Below are 21,065 nucleotides of genomic sequence, written 5' to 3' on the forward strand. Positions count from 1 at the left end.
AATGTCAAATGAGATGTCATCAGTGATGTCATCAGTGATGTCATTTGAGATGTCATCAGTGATGTCATTTGAGATGTCATCAGTGATGTCATCAGTGATGTCACTGACCATGTCATGAATGATGTAATATGTGACATCATCAGCAGTGGATTGCGGGTGCGCGATATATAGTTAGTGCAACTAACTATATATGGAATTTCAATGGTTTTGTGTGAGTAAAATAAGGTTTTGTAAATGCGAATTCCTAACTATATATGGTCTATAACCTATGGTTTTTTCAGTGAATATATATATATATATAGATTCAAGATTCAAAAATACTTTATTCGGTTATAAAAGAAAAAATAACCATAAAAGTAGCATGAAAGGTACAATTTACAAGGGGTCAAGTAAACATTTTTTAAAGTCACAAAGAAAAAGAAAACACCAAAATTAAGTTCATGTGTACAATATAGAAAATTAATCTATTTGGATTGATTTACGACACTTAAAAACTGATTTTAAGAATTCAGCAAGTGAGGCTACCATAAAAACAGTTTCCATTTTCTGGCACTCTAAAAACGCTAGGCGACATCTATATACATTTAAATCTTTAAGGATAGGGATGATGAGTTTCCTTCGGAAGAAAGTATAAAATTTACAGAAAAATAGTATATGTATATCGGATTGTGGGGATACATCATCACATGGACAAAGACATAAATCCTTCGACCAACAATTCATCACAGGGAAGGATAGTGTCCTAAAAACAATATTAAATCTAAACCGGGTCAAAAGGAAGCGTTCATGGTTGGACATATACAATGATAAATATGGCTGCAATTTCTCTCCACATAAAATATCCTGGTGAGCAGAAACAGTCTTTTTTCTCGCCTCCTCTATATGTCTTTTTTCCCTGAGGTACGACATACACAGATTTTTCAAATCTCTTCTAGATGTGTATGCCATTGATTGTGGATCCTCAAAGTATTGGGGGCAACTTAATTCTTCAAGAAAGTTTCTGACGTAGCATATCCATTTAAAGTCATTGATATTGTCCAATGCTAAAATATCCTTTAAAATAGCCAGGTTAACAACACATTCGTCATTTGTCCAAACCCTATGCCAAAGAAGGATTGGCTGAATTTTGATAGTTTCAGTAACATAGGGTATTCCCAATTCAGCATGGCATATCATCGTTGCAGTACTTTCGGGCACGGACAGAATGTGGCATAGAAACTTATTTTCCATGGTTTGAATTGAGCTAATATTTGAGTAACCCCACAATCCTGCACCGTAGGTAACTACAGATAAACAAGTCGCATTATAAACAGTTAAAATCTCCTTTATGGGTTTTTTTCCTAATTTTCTAGCATGAATTGCAGTAGTCCATGAGCCACTTTCATGAAACAATATCCCCAGATATGGGAAGGTGGGGGTCCTTTCTAAGGGATTGGAATTTATAAAAATTGGCTTCAGATGCTTGCTTGTTCTTGACCCACAATACATAGACAGAGTTTTAGAACAATTGATTTTCAGATCTAAACCAAGCATGAAACTGTTAAAAGATGTGACCAAAGTTTGTAAAGCCAGTGGGGTGCGTGCCATCAAAACAGCATCATCAGCGTACATCAGGGCAGGGACAGGCCTACCCCCCACCATAGGCATGTCCCTGCCCTCCTGCACGAGGTGCTTCTCCATTTGAATTTTTGAATTTTAAAATATTTATAGAGCGCACTTATACCAGAATCGGTTTCATGGCGCTAGATGGCAGAAAACCAGTGGGTGCGGAGGAAGGGTTATACAGCTACAGATCTGGAGAACAAGAAGGTTTTAAGATGTTTGCGAAATTCCAGATAGGAAGATGACGACCTAAGAGTAAATGGGAGTGAGTTCCAGAAGGAAGGAGCCAGCACTGCAAATCTGGCCCCACCAGACTTCTGTTTTCTAAAACGCGGGACTGACAGAAAAGCCAAATGAGTGGAACGGAGTTCTCGGGAAGGAAGGTAAGGGGAAATGGCTTCACACAGGAAGACGGGAGCGGTCCCTGATCTGGCCTGGTAGGTGATACATCCAAGCTTAAAAAGGGCCCTCTCCCTCACTGGGAGCCAATGGAGAGATTGCAACAGAGGGGTCGTATGATTGAACCTGGGAAGACCGTAGATCAGGCGGGCCGCCTGATTCTGAATCTGTTGAAGCCGGCGGAGCAGATAAGCCGGCGCACCATTGTAGATGACGTTCCCATAGTCAAGGCGCGAAAGCACCATGGCCATGAGGATGAGCTTGAGTGCAGCAGTTGAGAAGAAGCGGGCAACCCTTCGAATAATCCGCAGAGAGAAAAAACAAGCAGATACAACTGCATTGATCTGCGTATGAAGGGTAAGCATGGGATTAATGAAAATACCCAAGGTTTTAACATTGGAAACAGGAAGAGGGGAAGGGCCAAGGGCAGAGGGCCAGAAGGAAGGAGACCAGGGACTGCAACCACCCCCCGTCAGGACCAATTCGGTCTTGTCCGGGTTCAGTTTGAGGTGGTTGCAGTTCATCCACCCTTGGATAAAAAGCATAACCTTCTGGAAATTAGAAGCCGAGGAAGGAGAAGAGGAAAGGTTGAAAACAAGTTGGAGGTCGTCGGCGTAGTTAAACACCGAGACCTCCATCTGCTGTAAAGTAAAAATGAGGGGTGAAATGTATAGATTGAAAAGCAAGGGGGACAGGGAAGAGCCTTGGGGAACTCCACAAGTCACCCTCCTAGGAGGAGCGGTGAAGTTGGCAAGATGGACAGCCTGTTCCCTGTCCGTCAAAAAGGAACGGAGCCAAGCATAGGCCGAGCCCCCAATGCCCACCGCCACGACACGGGACAACAAGATGTCATGGTCCACCGTGTCGAACGCGGCGGACAGGTCTAACAGGACTAGAGCCTGTGGCCGGCCAATATCGATCCCCTCTCTTAATTGATCCATCACCGACACAACTACCTTCTCGGTAGAGTGCAGCGGGCGAAAGCCCGCTTGGCGGGCGGCCAAGCAGCCTGTGGATTCCACAAAGGAGCTCAGGGACCTGGTGATATGAGCCTCTGAGACCTTTGCGAGGTATGGGAGGAGAGAGATCGGGCGGTAATTGGCGGGCGCAGAGGGATCGATGCCAGGCTTTTTCCGTTTATATATAACAAAAATAAAATAAAAAGGGGGCTAGAACGCACCCTTGGCGCACGCCCCGACCAATCCCGAATTGTCTGCTACATTCACCATTTTTCCCATATCTGACACTTGCGGTGGCCCCGGAATACAGATCTCTCAGAAAGCATACAATAGCATTGTCTACCCCCAATTCGGCCATAATCGACCACAGTTTATTATGTGACACACAGTCAAAAGCTGATGATAAATCAACAAATGTGAGGTATAGACATTGTTTTTTGACCTTTATATACTTCTGTTGCAAGGTGAACAGATTCAATCCCTGCTCTATGGTCCCTAAACCCTTTTGGAACCCAAATTGAAAATCACTTAACACCCCATTATCTTCAGCCCAGCTTTGCAATTTAGCTAAAATCACTCTCCCCAAAATTTTTATAGAAGAGTCCAATAGGGAAATTGGCCTATAGCAGGTACAGCTTAGCCTGTCCCCTTTCTTAAAAATTGGGACTATGACCGATGTAAACCAAGTAGGAATTGGACTATTTGCCAAGGCAACATTGAAAAGCTGGACTAGCAGTGGCCCCCATAGTTCGATGTTAGCCTTATAGAGGTCAGCTGGTATGCCGTCTGGTCCAGCCGCCTTACCCCCCTTAGTCACCTTCAAGCTCGCAATAACTTCAGGAAGGGTTACAACCAGTGTTTTAGATGTATCTAAATTTAGCAACACTGCATCCTGGCCTGTATCAGGGGTTGATTCCACAACCCTACAGAGGGAGGAAAAGTGAGCCACCCACTCATCTTCTGAAACGGCGATTTCCATGCGTGCTTTTTGTTCATATAGGAGGGGGGTGTTAATAACCTTCCAAAAAGCAGCCGGATCCTTTGATTGTGACGCCGCACATAAGTTGTCCCATGCTTCCCTTTTTATCGAGGCCTTCCTGTCCTTCAATGCTATATTATAATCCCTCCTTGCATTTATAATTAGGATTACATCCCGTGGTCTTTTATGAATTGCATGTCTAAGCTTTGTTAAGGCTTTAGTGCACTTTTTATCAAACCATTTCCTATTGGACTTTAGGGAATTTTTCCTTGCAACCCACAGTGCTTCCTTAATTGTGGTAGAGATGATATTAAAATTGGTTATTATTTTGCTGCTCTCCGCATATTCATCTAAACAGATCGAAAAACTACTCATGCACTTACTCAAAATTTTAAACAGAAAATCATCCGGGACCACTCTACTCCATTTAAGGTTATAACCATTTTGGGTACCCAGCTTCACATCCTGGACCATTTGGTTGGGACATTCTCTATTATCGGGTACAACAAATAGGTTTTCCATTTTTAATACCTGTGGAAGGTGGTCACTCAGTGGTAAGTCCATGATACTCGCGCTAATCAGTCTACCCGCAGAGCTTTGCGTACATAAACTAAAGTCAATAATAGATGAGGCCCCCCGCCCAACAAAAGTTGGAACAAATGACGTGTGATGGGCTAACTCATTTGAAAACCCAAAATCAAAATTAAAAATCATCTCGTTTAATAAATCACCTAGTAGGGTATGTTCAAAATGCGTCAGGTTGATATCTTGTTCCAGCATTAGACCGCAAATACCCTTCTGACCCTTTTTACAAAGAGTACAATTAAAATCACCCCCCCATAATAACAAAACTTTGCCCCTTTTACTCATATCAAGTTCGTATTGCATATCTAAGGTTAGTGTAGCAAGTACATCCTTAATCATGCTACCTAAACAGTTATTGTAAAAGTTAAAAAGAACCATCTTTGGACCCTTCCTTGTGTCTATCACTATTTTTTGATAGTAACTGGATCCAGGGGAAAAAGAGATTTTATCATAAACTAGGAGATTGGATATATATACAGTCAACCCTCCCTTGGGTCTTCCGTGTACTCCTCCCACCGCGGGGGTAAAGTAAGTTTTGTAGCCATTAAGATGTATCGGCGTGGTGGCCCAAGTTTCTTGAAGGGCTAATATACCCACGTCGGTAATGGCATCGTCCCAGGATGGATTGGTAATCTTCTGTTTTAGCCCTGCCACGTTCCAAAAGACCACCTTGCAATAATCTTTTTCTGCGGGTAAAATGTCTACAATGACACCAACTTGTCTGACCTGGCTCCCTTGTATAATCTCATCCTCCCCCACTCGTGTTTCTAAAGTCTCTTCACACCCTGAACGGTTTATCAGACCCAAGTCCACAGGTTTATTAGTCATCAGTGCATCTTCCTTGGTCTTGGGGAGTCAATCCACCGCTTCCAAACAATCAAACCGGTTATAACACGGAAAGATCGGCGGAAATTGCAGATTGCCTAACCATCCTGGGTCATAGCCTTGTGGGCGAAAGTAAGGAGGCCTCCCTCTATGTTTCACAACATTCCAACCATCATCATACCTCCCATTCCACTGTGTGTTATGGTAGTTGTTTTCAAAAGCCTGACCATTATTACCGCCTTGGTGTCGATTATCCCTGGTCCAACTCCACCTATTATCCGGGTGTTCACCCTCAGGGTAGAAGTAAGATAATGCCCTAGCTACAATGGACAGACCATGATTTCTTGGGGGCCTCGTTGTAATAAATTCAGCAGTGCGTGGGTTCTCAAATGTTATCACCACGCAGTCACCGTGTGTCCTTTTTTTATTATACCCAACCCATGGAGCCCTTTCAACCATCAGAATGTTACTTTTGATGGCTGGGGGGAGAGGATAGTTATCATTCAGCCAATGTATTGTTTTATTTACAAGTCCCCCATTATTTTCATTTGATTTAGCATCCGGTTGAGGGACTCCGGTGAGAACCACAACGTATGGTGCAGCTTCTGGGGGTAGGTGTATGTTCCTGCGAAACTCCCTTTTTTCTAAATTATCTTTATCCTGTTGTAAATTGGGAGTTTGTGTGGGTGGTGCTACTTTGTCAGATGTGGTTGGGTTTTTGGGTGTTGGTATGGGTTTTGGAGGTAGATTAATAGTGGGTTTTGGAGGTAGATTAGTGGTGGGGACGCTTTTAGCAGCTGTGGGTGGCCTATTCGTAATCGTTTTTTTTGTGGATCTTTATTGTTCAAATTAAAGCTAGGGGCACTAATATCTTTATGGATGTTATTCAGTATAGATTCCAAACAGCGTAGCCTAACCTCAATCGGTTCTAAGAGGATTTTTAGCATTTCAAAGATGTTGTTGTTGACCATGATTAGGCTACTATTGTCCTCACTCCCTCTAGCTGGATTGTCAACTTCCCCGCTTAGTTCCATAATTCCCTCCAAGCTACTATCTAAAACAGTTTCGTCTGGCAGACTTAATGTTAAGCCCACGTTTGCCTGAGGCCCACCCGTGATGTCCATAGTATGAGTATGAACATCTAAATTGGTGCTCACATTCAAGGAAACCGGATCCAACTGAATCGGATCGTGATTTTTACCATTCTGGGCTTTTTTCCTTTTTCGAGTGGTAGTTTTAATGGACTTTTGCTTATTACTCTTTTGTTTAGGGATTGCCCCCTCTTTCCTGACCCTTTCATTTAAGGTGCTAGCTGTAGTTATATTTTCAGTCTCGTTAGCAGCCGGGCCGCTTTCCACCAATAGGGAGAGGTTAGGGGTTGCCTCCAGGCCTTCCTGGGAGGCTGGCACATTACAGCCCCCATCCTTATGTACCATTACAAGTGTGTTTGGAACAGATAGACTATTAGGAGTACAGGCTAGTGCAATATGGCCTAAAGAGGAACGCTTTGCCATGGCTAAATCTTGGGAAACCCTTCTGTCCATCAATATAATCCCTTCATCGATGAGGGCGTGAGTGCGGACGATAAACTCATCTAGGGTACCAGTCAATTTCTTTACTCCAGCAGCTGCCATGCTTCTGGTCTCTGGGCAGTTCATGACAGGCCCAATAGATATCCAACAGTGAAGCAGGTGAAAGTTTCGGCCGGTTACAAATACCAATCTCAGTATATCAATATCTTACAGGCTCACAATGGTGGGTAGCTTCAAAATTTAGCCAACTTACAGTTATGGAGTCTCGCTGTCCTTGGGCTAATCGCAATCGAGCAGGGTGTCTGGCACAGGCCAGGCTCCTTGGGCCTCTGAGGGCCACAGAGGGCCCGCCCTTTGCCCGGGCTTAGCCCCGGGCGCTCCCCCGCGCGCTCCCGCGCAGCGGTTGTACAACCGGTAATAAATCCCTGTTAGCGAGATGGGCGGGGTGGGGGCGGGGCCGGCAGGGAGAGCCGGCCAGCTGGCGTTGATCAGGCCCTCGCAGGGACTCCTGGTCCACGGAGTCCCTGCTCCCAGCTCGCAGCCCTGCCGGTTACCTCACACAAGCCCCTCCTTGCAATCAGCTCCCGCAAAGAACCGCGCAGCCGGACCCGCGAAGCGGGTCGGGCAAGCTGTGGCGCGAGTCCTCGCTGGTATCAGCCCCGATGCCTAAAGGGCCAAGCAGCACGTCTCCAATCTGCTGGTGAAGGTCCGTTTCCAGAGGTATCCCGCTGAGGCTACTTTCAGACCTCTATTTCTGCTCCGTGGGCGGGTGGGGGCGGGGCCGGCAGGGAGAGCCGGCCAGCTGGCGTTGATCAGGCCCTCGCAGGGTCTCCTGGTCCACGGAGTCCCTGCTCCCAGCTCGCAGCCCTGCCGGTTACCTCACACAAGCCCCTCCTTGCAATCAGCTCCCGCGAAGAGCCGCGCAGCGGGACCCGCAAAGTGGGTCCGGCAAGTTGTGGCGCGAGTCCTCGCTGGTATCAGCCCCGATGCCTAAATGGCCAAGCAGCACGTCTCCAATCTGCTGGTGAAGGTCCGTTTCCAGAGGTATCCCGCTGAGGCTACTTTCAGACCTCTATTTCTGCTCCGTGGGCGGGTGGGGGCGGGGCCGGCAGGGAGAGCCGGCCAGCTGGCGTTGATCAGGCCCTCGCAGGGTCTCCTGGTCCACGGAGTCCCTGCTCCCAGCTCGCAGCCCTGCCGGTTACCTCACACAAGCCCCTCCTTGCAATCAGCTCCCGCGAAGAATCGCGCAGCGGGACCCGCGAAGCGGGTCCGGCAAGTTGTGACGCGGTCCTCGCTGGTATCAGCCCCGATGCCTAAAGGGCCAAGCAGCACGTCTCCAATCTGCTGGTGAAGGTCCGTTTCCAGAGGTATATATATATATATCCTACTGGCCGTCGCCAGTAGGTATATATAGTTAGGACCTAGTTACCATAGGAAATTCCGAACATTTTGTTGGGAATAACTTTGGCGCGAGTTGAGGGATCTGCCTGTAATTTTCCTTAAATTTGCCTCGCTCCGCTCCTTCCCTGAAAGCTTCGGGGGGATTCGTCAAGCGGGGCCGAGAAAAAAGGGGGGTCCCAAAACGTGTTTTTCCCATGTTAATTTCCATAGGGACATTCTGACAAGGCTACAGCTCGAACGGCTGAACGGAATTATACCAGATTTGGCAAAATGGTAGGGACTGGTATGCAGCAGTGCCTTTTGTATGTTTGATGTAAATCCCTCCAGTAGTTCTTGAGAAAATTGAATTTGAAAATTTTCTAATAGCATTTTCTAAGGGACCTTTAGACACGGCTACAGCCCGAACGGCTGAACAGAATTACACCAAACTTGGCAAAATGGTAGGGACAGGTATGCAGTAGTGCCTTTTCTATATTTGGTGAAAATCCCTCCAGTAGTTGTTGAGAAAATTGAATTTGATCAAATTATATATCTATATGCGTTCACTGTACGCGTACCCTTACGTGCTCGAGCGAGTTTCTGATTGGTTGCAGGCGACTGTCAACATTCCAAACTGTCCAAACCAGGAAGTGTTGGCCACCCCATCTTATTTTTCAGGAGAACTGAGGCGCAAGAGAGCCCAAAACAAGAGTGGAAAACACGAAAAGGGGGCAGGGTAGAGACCTCCCAACCCTCTAGCCCTTCTCAGGGGGTCCCAAAAGATTTACTATTAGCTATAGTCAAGACAACGTCATTTATTATTCTCAAATCACTATAATTTGCACCCGCCCAGAAATTACTATATCTCCCTCCCTTCCGTACACAGTGTTTTGAACTTTTTAGCCAAAGCACATTAACTATAACTCATTCCTTCCACTGGCACTGCTTTTACCCTTTCATATTACATCAGTTATAGCAGGCGGAAGATGCTGGCTGCAGCTTGAACCTCTCTGCTGGGCCACCTCTCTTATCCGCTGACATCCAGGCATTATCCAACCCACAGCCCTTCTCTGTGCCTTGGTGCTCCTGCTAGGAGATCGGTCTGGCCCATCGGGCCACTGGGATTACCTGTTGGCCTGCAGGGATGGTGCAGGCCCCTTTTGACTGGATTGCAGTCCATGCTGAGACAGCAGAGAGCCTGCTGTCCTTGAAACTTGTGCAGCTCCCCCATAGTTGTGTTGAGGTGCTGTGGTACCTCTTGTGCTATGGCCTCATGGCAGGCCCTTCCTGGATGGAGGAAGGGCCCGACCCACCTGCAGCAGAGGCGAGGGGCAAGCTACACCCTGACGAGAGAGGGTGCCTGTGGTGGCGACAGTCAACTTCTGCTGCTCTCGCCCTATGGCCACTGCTGTTCACGCAGTGTGAGCTGGCTAACGCAGAGAAAGCTGATTGGTGAGGATATGGTCACTCACGACCAGGGTTGCGCATTTGGGCCTACCCGTCTGCTGTCTTCTAGCAGGCCGGTGTGATTTGCCCTGCTTTGGAAGGATCTGATTGCCTGTCACTGGAATGGGGTGAGCCTGCTGTCTGGGTGAACTGCTTCCCTCTGTCCTGCTTCCTGGCTGGATTGGTGAGGCTGGTGTTGCAGCCATCTGCCAGTGTGCTCTGGGTGTGGGCTCACTGTTGAAAGGGGAGAGGACTGGGCTTCTGGATGCTTCTGTGGGTGCCTGATGGGTGTGCCTGGAGGTGAGGGTGCTCTTGTATTCCCCTGCAGGGGCTCTACGCCTGGTGGCACCAGGGATCCTGGGGAGCAGTGCAGCTGCTCAGAGGAGGTTGGAGACCGGGCCCTGCCAAAGAAAGGTGCCTAAGGGCCTCAGAAACAGTCCTCCTGGAGAGCGCCTAGCTGCTAGGGGTTTCCGGGGGTGTCCGGTGACAGACAAAGTCACCGGGCTAGGGCTGTCCTCCTTTTGGTCTCTGTAACACTGAGGTGGGGAGGGGGCCCAGCATATGCCTGAAGGCGTGAACCGATGGGTCCTGGCTGCCTACGTTTATTTCTGGGCTTCATTGTCATCTCTGGAGACTCTCCCATTCCACTTCTCAGCACTCTGATTGCCTCAGGCCCACAACTGCTTGACCTGCCACCCTGGCAGTTGGAGGGTGCTCCCTTAGTGTTAGGCCCCTGGTAGGACAGATGAGGAGTTTGTTACCAGTGCTGCACCCTGCTGAGTATCAGGTGGCCTGCCTGTTAGCCGAGGCAATGCCTTGTGGTGCACTTTCCCTGACGACTCTGTGAACTGTGCAGTGGGTGGTGGCTGGCTGGCCTTGGTGCTCCGGGGTTGGTGTGGTGGATTTCCGAGTGGGTTGGCATCCCGGGAAAGCCCCATCCTACAAAACCCCAGGTGCCGCCTTTGCCATAGCTGGATGAAGATGCAGGATTCTTCTGTGGCCTCTGGATCTGGTCCTGGGGGTGCCATAGGCCTAGCTCTGCTGCCTGCTGCTTCTGGCCCAGACCGAATAGGGCAGATCCTAGAGGCAGTCAACACTTTCAGATTATCAGTAGAGGCCAGAATTGATGCTGTGGCTATTGACTTGACTCTTTTTGTTTGCAGTTTTATACAGCACTATCATGACCAAAAGGTATTTGAGTGCTTTACATGAACACCAGATACATTCATTTTTTTGGTAGGCACAGGGTGATTAAGTGATTTGCCCAGAATCACAGGATTTTGAGCCGACGCTGAGACTCAAACAACTCTGACTGTTATGCCACATACTCTTCTTCGGTAGGTTCAAACTAAGCTGCAGATACAATTGCAAATACAGAGTCGGCAACCCAACAGCTTCAGCCCCACACAACAAATCTTCAGCGTAGGGCCTAAGATCTCATGGATTGGATTGGTGCTCTTGAGGAAAGGGCAGAGAATGCAGCGAGGCTGTGCTTGGCTCAGCAGTATCCGAGTGGTTGGCTTGCACAAGGACATGATGGGGCAGCATATGGTGATCTTTCTGGAACCCTGGCTGACTGCTACTGTGGCGCCCTTTCTTCTCACTGGAATGTGCGCACAGATCCACACCACACAGACAGGTGGAGCAAAAATTCTCCATTTCCGGGACCGGGATGTTATCCTGAAAGTGGCCAAAAGGCATTGTTGGTGACAGCAGAGTGCTTATTTTTCCGAACTACACAGTAGTTGAAGTCAAAGCAAAGTGAAATGGGGCTCCACTACAGCCTCCTCTTCCTGGCCAAACTTAAGATTACCTTGGACCATATATCATTTTTCTTCAGCAACCTGGAAGATGATTGGAGATGGGTGGAGGCACAGGGCTCGTCCTTTCAGGTGGGGTGCCACTGAAGTGGTCGCAGCAGAACGGGGCTCCCATGGATCACGCCGTGGGAGGAGGCGCAGAGGGGCAGCACCTGCCAGTCAATCTGCCTTGGTTCCCACCTTCTCTCAGAGAGCTGCTGATAAGGAGTTGGGGCTGTGAGCCACCGTGGCTATCAGGTTGATAACATGCATCTTTCCTTGCAGTCAAACGTAAACTGCATGAAATGAGATCAGCTACGCCCTTAAGATTATCTTGGACAATAAATCCTTTTTCTTCAACAATCCGGTGGATGCCTGGAGCTGCACGGTGGCACAGGGTTTCTCCTCTCAAGCGGGGGTGCCTCTGAAGTGGTTGCAGTCTTCCCGGGGCTCCCTTGGATCGCACCATTGGAGGAGGCATAGAGGGGCAGGGCCTGGCAGGGGCTGCTCCTCCAGTAGGGCAGAGGAGCACCTTCCCACTGCTTTTTTGAAGTGCTAGAAGCACAAACATAAAACAGTATTTTAAATACCATTTTATGGTCCTGCTTCTTGCGCTGCGAGAAAGCAGAAGACAGAATATGCCTGGTTGGGGGCGGGAGGGTATGCCTGATTGGGGGAGGGCGTGTGGGTGGGTCGGGGAGGAGTGGCTTGCACCACTCTGAGTACCCTGACGCTTTGGTCGGCCCTGGGGCCAACCAAAGCAGTCATGCACAATCTACTTTTTCTCTATGTAGGCTGCATGCAACCTGCATAGAGAAAATGACCTCCCTACAGGTGCCCGGCTGGGCGCTGTCCGCAACTCTGCACCAATCACAACGCTGCTATTGCAGCATTGTGATTGGCTTGCAGGAGGGTCGGGAGCATGCCTGTTCCTGTTTCTGTTGAGAGCTGGAAAACGCGGGGCCCAGTAGCAAAGGCGGTGTGGGACCCGGTCAGGTAAAAGTTTTATTTATTTTTATTGTAATCCCCCCGCAGTAACCCCCGTGTGAACCCCCTGTGTGCTCTCCTCCCCTGCCTCCCCACCCACGAGTATTGCAAGCCGCGACTGCCTGCCAGTCAATCTGCTTTGGCTTCCGACTTTTGCCTCAGAATCTAGCAATTAGCTGTTCAGAGGAGGAAGTGGTGGTGCAGCCAAAACTCAAGCTGCAATATGCTGACGAGATCAGCTGGGTTTGGTTCCTTCTCCCAGCCATGAGTGGGGAGTTATTGTCAGGAATGTTTCCTTCTTGTTATGTTGCTCAGCTTTTCCGAGCTTTTTCACATGTACATGAGTGACTGATACCCTTGCATTGCAATGTGAGACATTGGCTTACTAATTTGACCTGGCTTTGCATTATTTGCAGGTTGATTTACAATTCGTGTAGATGGGCTGACGGTGGATGAGGTGTTTCTGTTTTCCCTTGTCTCCCTTCCATGTCTAGTTAGCTTACATTACACTTTCTAATATGGACTGTTCAGGGAATGGGACATCCTGCTAAGAGACACCACATACACTCTTACCTCACTTGGCGCAACATTAATATTGCTATATTACAGGAGACAATCCTCACCGAAGCTGAAGGTCAATATCTGCATGTGCGCTGAAGAGGTCAACTGTACTACACCACGGTTTCTGCATTCTCTAGAGGATTAGGCTGTAAGTCCCTTTCGAGATTGACACCCAAAGAGTAGATCCTGAGGGGAGGTATGTGTGTACCTCAGGTCGCCTGGATGGGTCTTATCTTCACATTCTGGGACATTATACCCCAGATACTGGGCAGGTTGACCATCAGCATATCGTGGACGGATTTGTTGAGTCCACCTTGCCATAGCCTCTAGTGTTGGAAGGGAACTACATTTGTGTGCCTCATATTTCCTTAGAAAGGTCCCAGCCCCCTTTACCGGGTGCACTTGCCTACCACATGTCTTTGGGCCTGCGCTTCCAGATGCCGGACTGGCATTTGGCAGATGCCTGGAGAGTGACCCACCCGTTGCTGCATGAGTACAACCACTTGCTCTCATTCATGCCTTACACACAGGTATAGACATGTTCCTGGTTTCACTACATCTACTCGGGTCGATACACAATGCTGAGATGCTGGCCAGAATGCACTTGGATCATTGTGCCCTCTTGCTTACCTTACACTGGGGCCCCTCATGGGCCAAGTTACCTATGTGGCCCTAGCAGTGCCTGGTGTTGAATCTTCACTGAAAATTCCGGCACTGCATCCATTCCACTCATTGAATGGGATGCATTTAAAGTGTACATACAGGGGATTTGTCTTAAGACATCTACAGGAGTTTGTTCAACCCTTAGGGCTGAGTTGGGCCTGATTTAGTGGGAGATGCACCCTTTGGAAATCTGTACGGTATCGGAAGTGGAGATGCATCGCCGAAGTATGTGCACAATTATCACACCACAATTATGGCATGGGTTGCACTGCATGGTTTGTTCCTCCCCCTACCATCCAGGGGCCTGGCTGCCCTGACTATAAAACATATTACTTGGCTGAACAGACACAGTGGTTGATGACTTGGATTTGGTCAGACTCCCCCCATGGAGGGGCAGTATCTTTGGCATGTGGGTAACCAGTCTATGGTCCTCTGAGAGGTGGTCAGGCCTTCCTCGAGTGGGGCAGTAGTCCATCTACTTCTTTGGATGGTCAGCTACTGTTGGAGTGTGTATTTCCGGAGCCAAATTCGTAAGATAGCATACTCGCTGGATCTCCTCTATGGGTGCTGCCTGGTCTCGCCAAGCTCGCTGGCCAAGTGGACCAAGCTCCCCGGCAGCTTGCGGACATAGACTCGGTTGGACAACTGTTTGCCTCTGAAGGTGCACTTTCACTCGATGAGGTATGAGAGGCCAAAACTTTACTGACTGAGCAGTTCCTGGTGCACACAGCCTTGGTCACATTCTTGTGTGCTTTCTGGGGAGCCCTGAGCAGGCCACTGAGCCCACGCCACAGACACTTGATGACGGACAATAAACCTTCGTATGGTGACCACGTTAACACGGTGGTCTCGGCCTGTTCCCTAATCCTTAGGAAATAAGGAAAATAAAGCTCTTTCTCCTCGATAGCAGTCTCAGGACAGTGATCACAGCCCTTATTATGGCAAGGATCGACTACTGGAAAAGTCTTCTGCTAAATACTCAAAAAAGGCACATCACTACAATGCAAATCGCACAAAATGCTGCAGCAAGATTAGTCACAGGCACTCCCAAATTTGTCTCTGTAAAGAAAGAACTTGCTTAGCTTCATTGGCTCCCCGTGAGGCTAAGGGTACGTTTTAAGGCCCTTTGTTTGGCCTTCAAAGCCCTCAATGGAATTGGCCCCAATCATCTGAGGCAGAAATTTAAGTGGTATGTGCCTACTAGAAATCTTCGGTCCACATAAGCCAAACTAGCTGTAACTCCTTGGATCAAAAAGGCCAGTTGTGGCTGCAGAAGCTTCATCACTTGCACATCCAAAGCTTGGAACAAGCTTCCACTCTACCTGAGAAACTCTCCAGATCTCCTCTCATTCAGAAGGGGGCTGAAAACATGGCTCTTCCCTCAGTAATTCTCTCTTTTTAGACCCCCAGCAGGCATGCGCAGCGCCAGGACACCCCAGGGTAACAGTGCGCTATATAAGCTCCATTACCATAACATAACATAACTTGACATGGAGCCCTAGGCACCGTTAGGGCACCAATGTCTATCATGCAATTTGTACCCCAGCTGGCCCACTAGTCCCTGCTCTTCGCAGAAGTGGGGACAGGACCTGCAATTGGATCCGACAGACCAGGACTTGCCCAATATCCTTGGCTACATCCTGCGGATTTCCCACAATGACAGGCTAAAGTTATTGCAATGTGATTATGTACAATGTACTTAATTGACTCTATCTCAATTACACCAGATCTTTTCTTTCACATGACATGGCTGTTTCCAGTGATGAGCTCCTTCTGGACTGCCATCGGTGAGTATATTACCTATGTTACCGGTAGACTCCATATTGACGTCCCCGTGCCTGCTTGTTGGGTTGATGCTAAGACCTAAAACCAATACATTTGGAACAAAACTGTTCAACCTTGCTTTTGCACTGGCCAAATGCGCAATTGCCATGATTTGGAGAGCAAGGGTGGCCCCATCTGTACCTGCCTGGCAACTAGAGTTGCGGCACTGGGTCCAGAGGGAAGACTTTGTGCTGCGTAGGCTGCAATATCAGGCAGGAAGGGGACTGCAGATTACAGGCTGGGATACTATACTGCTTGCGTTATAGCCGGCTTACGACTTGAGACCACTGTGAGATATTGGCCTTCTACTGTGCGTACGCTGTCTGTTCATGTTCCAGCAGACCAGGGTGCTCAGTTGTGAAGTTGTGTCTATGTCATCCTCTCCGCTTTCTGCAACGTGGTTCCTATCTTATTTGTGACTGTATTGGGATGTGATTCTTCATGCCTGCCTATGTCCTAATGTTCTTACTATGTAAATGCCATTTACTGATTATGCCTGTTCTGTTATCAATGGATGTATCCTATTGCTTTGTCTCCCACCGTGCTTAGTACCTTCTTGCTGTGTCTCCCATTTTTCCTTTTTTACTTTTTCAAAGCTACTCGTTACGTGCTGTAATGTATATTGTGCCCACTTATACTGTTGTTCGGCTTGCAGATTGTTTTATGTACATATCTTGTTCTATCAATCACAAACAATTTTTAAAAAATGACATCACTTAAAGCATGTTAAATCATAACAAAACGTATTCCATCTGAAAATACATTCATGAGTAACAGTGTTTATGGTAGAGGGCAGAGTTATAGTAAATTTGCTCTGGCTAATGAGTTCACAGCACTGTTTTTATAATATTAAGTGAACTTTTCCTAACTATAACTCATTTTAAAACCTTTAGTTTTTTCCATTGAATTTGCATTTTTTTTATTTGTTTCTCATCATATAATGTTGTTTATTCTGGTATTAATTATTTAAAAATGTTGTTTGAGTACAGCGGTACTTTTACAATAGGTCAAAGTTCATGTGCCATCTGCTTTATCAGTTTGTTATCAAAGTTTCCTCTATAGTACTGTGGTACCTCTGTACCATTTTTAAATTATATTTACACCAAAGATTTATTTTTTATTTAAAATATGGATTCAGAGTTTCATGACTAGTTTTGGTTTTTAATGATATATGTGTTACTATTGTTACTGAAGTATGTGTTTGAAAACTATTTGGGTACCGCAATAGTGACAAAGTACATTTGCATCTGTAAAGCAGCATTTTATTGGCTTAGAAATTATAATAAAGGGTAAGGGTATACCTCTTATCGCCATTCAATTTGGTATCTTCAAAGGAGAAGCTTTTGGGAAGAGGGAAAATCTTTTGTTCAAAAGCCACCTGGGATGTTTTGGATACCAGCAATGGCTGAAGAAGATTATACTGTGCTGTTGCAAGAGGAGGAATAGGTGGCGTGGAGGTAGAAATTGCAAGACACCATAGTATTGGAATTTTTTTCTTTGTCACCTAAAGGGAAAACAGGTAATTCTGAACTTGTTACATGCAATCTATGTGACAAAGTTAATATCTGTGGGAGCATTAAGCAATACTTCAGTACCACTGGCATGAAAAAACACCTGCAGGCAATTTATTCCACCAGGTTGGCATGTGCAGAAATTAGGCATCAAAAGGAGATAGAAGTGTCCGAAGCAGTAAGATCAGCAGCGGATACTTTTTCAGTTACTGCAACATCTTTAACTTCTGCTTCATCAGCACATATGCCTCCATTCATTGTGTCTGCCCATCCAGTAGCAGCTTCTACTACTTCTGTTCCATCAGCACATACACCAACACCAGGCACAATTGTCCCTCCAGCAGTACCTCTTGGTACCATGGTGCCAGTATATCTTTTGAGGCAGAATGCAATATAATAAAGCAATATGGCAGTACAATGACATAATGTCTCCACTGCCATACTGTCATTGTTGTGGGAGAGAGATATGACCATCCATCGTGGGCTTGTCATGGCTCACGGGCGTCCACCCCAACAGCCTTAGGGCCTGATTATGAGTTTGGCAGCGTGGTAGCAGGCCGCCACGCAAGCGTCCCACTGCCACACCACCAAACCCGTAATCAGACTGCCCACTGGATAACAAGTTTAATCCTGGCAGGCAGTCCTGCGGTTGCAGTCCCACAGCAGTTTCTTTCAAAGGCTCATATGTGAGCCTTAGAAAGGCAGCCCAATAGGAGCGCCAAAGCACGTTCCTGAATGGCATGGACTGTTAAATCCATGCTGTTCAGGAACTGGGGTGCATGCAAACAGGGGGGCACAACATGGGCCCTCCTGCATGCATCCTTTGGCCCAGAGGCACCAGGGGACTCCGTAGGGACCCCTTAGTTTCCTCACCACCACACTTTTCATGGCAGGCTCACTGCCATGGAAACTGTGGCTGTGAGGGAACCCGTAATTTGCTTGCCAGTGCCACAGTGGCACTGCCAGCATATTGTGGGACCTCAGACTGCTGCAAGATTGCCAAGGATTGTGGATCCCTGGCAGTAGAAGGGGTTCTATGGCAGTCCGTCTTCCCAGTTCGTAATGCGGCAGTCAGAACTCTGGTGCGGCGCAGCACTGCCACTGCGGGTTTGGCGGTCCATCAGACCACCAAACCCGTAATCGTCCCCTTCATTTTTTTGTCCTTGTTGACCTAATCTTTCCTCTTCAGATTATTGTTTTGGTTAGTAGTGTTTATCTTGTAAAAAAATATATACTCCAGCAAAAATCTCAAATAAAAATATAACAATACAAAAAGTTATTACTATAACTAACCAAATGTCTCAAAAGATAAAAGCTTTCTACCAATATTAACCACATTATTTTAGATATCAGAAGTATTAAATTCAGGGATAAATGGTAAGGTTAGTTAAATAGGTGCCTTATGATGGCTTCATAGTAGAGGGTAAGTGAATAGTAGACTTCTAGAGTGATATCTGATTGTACACATAACACATAGTCAGTTCATCATTGGTTTCCTTGAAATGTGTTTTAGAGAAAATTACAATTTCTGTTACACTACTATGTCATCCTTTAGAACATCTACAGTTCAAGATTAGCATATGGTAGTGGTCATCATCCACGGGGAGTCAATAATTATCCTTCTATCAAAATGTAGTTGTTGGTATGATTAAGTTTCCTAATGGGCAATCATGTAATTCTTTATAAATGTGTTTGTTTGCCTCTGTGTTCTTTTCATATCCGTGTATATGTAAGGTGGTTAGTGTTTGGTTTGTTGAGAACAGTTTTGTCTTTTGGGCCAGACAGCATTCTGAGAATGTAGGTGTTAAAAATGATTTAGGTTTGAAAGTAGTTGAACTAACATAGATTGGTAAAAGAAGTTTGAAATGGAACCAGTTAACCTCTCTACTTTCTTCTGTTAGTAAGTGTGACCATCCCCACTTTATGGTTACCCACTGTGGTGGCAATGATATAGAACACCTAACTGGAGTTAGATTGGAAAAATTAGGTAAAGGAGACATTTTCCATCTTAATGCCTATGTTTCTGAACACATATTTTGTGTTCTCAAATATTTTTCAGAGATAAAAGTGGTAGGGGTCTACTGTAAATGCTGCTAAGTTTGAAAATACTCAAAGATGTGAAAAAGCAGTGTCAGATTTCCTTTGCAATCATAAAATGTCTTTCATTTTTCATTTATATAAAATATGGTAACGCAGCACTTATTGTCCTGATGGTGTACTTGTTCAACCTATGGAAGCCATATTTTTATTTCAACCTAAAAACTTACCTTGACAAGCACAAAGGCTCTTTTAGGAGCCATCCCATATTATGTCTAATTTTATTTTTTATATATACAATCTTTTAGATTTCAATAACTACCAGAATACTTTCTAGATCATTTTGAGAAAGTACAGTGGTACATCCTAAACTTTAAAAAAATATATAAATCAAAGAAAACCTCTCTAACTCTACAGACTTGCTAAATTGCCTAATTTCTTCCTATACATTACAAGAAGAGTAATTGTCTATATTTTATGATAAAACACAGAACAAAGAAAAAATGTGGTCTAAACACTATGGGTCCCTTTTTATTTTGCAAGGTTCATTAACGAATAATATTGTGCTTCTTAAAGAGGTACACCCAGCTCACTGTTTTCAAGCAGTACAAGAGAATTATTCATTTTTAGGTCACTTTAGGCACTGTCAGTGCATTCAGTGCATAAAAAAGATGTTCAGCTCACCTCTGAGCCAGCTCACCCTATCATGACATAGCCTCGGGGACTTTATCGTAAACATGTTCATCATCCATGTGCAGAATTAAGAGTGGTTTAAGCAGTCATTTTATGCTGAGTTTGCACTGTCTAAAGCACAGACCTTTTCTATGAATCTATAAGATAATGCATGAGCTACAGATAGCACTGATATGAAACAGAGCGCTGATTGTTTGTGTTACAAAGAAGCACTGTTTAAAGCACATGCAATAACGAGTATGTTCCACATTTATGTGTACTCTGCAGACAGCACAATTTAAGCGAAACCAGTAACATGGACAATTTCTGTGATATTGTTTGGGTACTCAAGGCGTTCATGATACATGCCATGAGCTCTCCACACGAGAAGAATGGAGTTCTACACCTGTTTTGAATTAAATCTGTTCACAAGAGTGCATGAAGTGTAGAAAATGAAGCTTGAAATCAAGAAGATGTACTTGTTACTGAGCTGTGGACTGCAGCTCATTCTCTAAGCTCGCAGTTTCAGTTAATAGGGGTGCTTTAGTGAGTATAATTATATTCAGGAAAGAGGCAAAGTGGTTGCTGGAGGGTCAAAATGACCTCTCACACACATCCATTCTCCTGGACATGGTTTCTGTTTTGTGAAGGTGCTGTTAAATGGACGCGGGGGACAGCACTATCTGAACCAGGCATTGAATGTGTCACATAAACAAGCAATTAATTTTGATTGCTGCAATATGTTTATCAGCTGCCTTGTTATATTTTAGGTTGATGGGTGTTATGTATAACATGTTTATATTATATGTGTAGTTTAAACTATAACATTACTTTATATTATTGAACATGATGCTGTAGGTACGAAGTTTGAAAGTAATGTTGGAATTGCATACAGTGGGGCAAAGGCAGTGTTGTCAAATTGAAATTATGGATATTAAGATGTTCAATGCCGCATTGCTTTGCAGTTGCTGGTAAAGGGGTCTCAGTAAGCACCTGGCTTGCTTTTCATCTGATGCAAGTTTCTGCTACTTTCCTTTTAGAGCAGAATTTAAAAACAGTTTGTTTACACAGGTTTACATGCACAGATTGCATGCTGTTACTCCTCTATTTACATTATATGCCTCTGTTATATATAAACTGCTCTTAAATCTCAAGCATGTTTGTCTTCCAGCTTTTTTGGAAAGCATTTGCTACTCATATATCCCCCTCTAATGATCTCACCTAAGTCAATGATGTACCACAAAGAAACAGTCATGCATAAAATGGTTTGCTTTAGCATGCAAGACTAACTCCAACATCTAATG

Source organism: Lissotriton vulgaris, chromosome 1_1 (assembly GCF_964263255.1).
Source record: "Lissotriton vulgaris chromosome 1_1, aLisVul1.2, whole genome shotgun sequence".
Classification (NCBI taxonomy): domain Eukaryota; kingdom Metazoa; phylum Chordata; class Amphibia; order Caudata; family Salamandridae; genus Lissotriton; species Lissotriton vulgaris.